This window comes from Schistocerca gregaria, chromosome 10, assembly GCF_023897955.1.
Source record: "Schistocerca gregaria isolate iqSchGreg1 chromosome 10, iqSchGreg1.2, whole genome shotgun sequence".
Lineage (NCBI taxonomy): Eukaryota > Metazoa > Arthropoda > Insecta > Orthoptera > Acrididae > Schistocerca > Schistocerca gregaria.
Window position 1 is genome coordinate 202915164 of NC_064929.1, and position 1203 is coordinate 202916366.

Sequence of the window (1203 nt, forward strand, 5' to 3'; positions counted from 1 at the left end):
TTGGATTATTGGTTTTATTTCTTGAGGTATTGTAGTCCACAGAAGAATCCAGCATTGTTGTTTATGTGGAAAACCGATTGGTCTGTTACCTGATGGTCCTAGTGACAGTTGTGCCATCTTTGTCATAGCATCAGAACTGTGAAACCATCGTTGTCAATGGTTTTATTACTCAGATAATCAACTGTACTACATTTGTGGGATGATCTGCTGAGAGTTCAGAGTCCATTTCGAATCCAGTTTAGTCTGTCTAATCCATCTTGAGTTCATGTACAAAGTTATGCTGCAAATGGAAATGAATAAATTAAAGAACATACGAGGCATGTTCATAAAGTAAGTAATGTGACCGTGAGATACTGAAGTTTTTTGTTTTTCATGGTTTGACAACACTGGGTGAGGGGTACAGGGTGATTCCTTGACCAGAGTGAGCATTACAGGAACCACTGAGGTATGTAAACTCACTTTGTTGCATCCAGTTCCTCGAAAGATGTCGATAGGATATCATGCCAAGTCCAAGCCACATGCAATCTGCTTCCTACGCACAATAGGAATAACACCTACCAAAATTTTTCCATAAATCAAAATGGTTTACGGCAAAGATGTTATGAACAGAATGAGTGTAGTTAAGTGGTGTAGAGTGTTTGGTGGAGGCAGAGAAATGATCTTGATGAACAGAAGAGTGAGAAACCTTCCATTTTGACTGATAAATTAGTGCAAAAAATCAGGGAAACTCTTCATGAAAACTGCCGGTTGACAGTGGACGAAATTTCTGCAATAGTTCCACAATACTCCAGAACACTCTTATATGAGACTCTCACAGAAATGCTATGATACTGCAAACAGTGCACAATATTGGTCCCAATACAGTGTGAGCAAAATTAGATCAGTAGCACCTACAACACTCTTGAGCAACTTGAACTGGAAGATGAAGATTTTCTGATCTCTCTTGTGATAGGGGATGAAAGGTAGGTGGATCATTACACACCTGAGGCAAAGATTGTCATCACAGTGATGTCACACCAATTCCCAATCTGAAAAAAATTTAAAACCACAATTTTTGGGTAAAAAGAAAATCATGACCTCAGTGTTTTAGGTCTGAAAGGGCATCATTTTGGTCAGATTTCTCCCTCAGGGGAGACCATCAGTGCACAATGATTATTGTGAGACTCTAAAAAAGCTCCAGAGGAGCATAGAAGGGAACAAAAG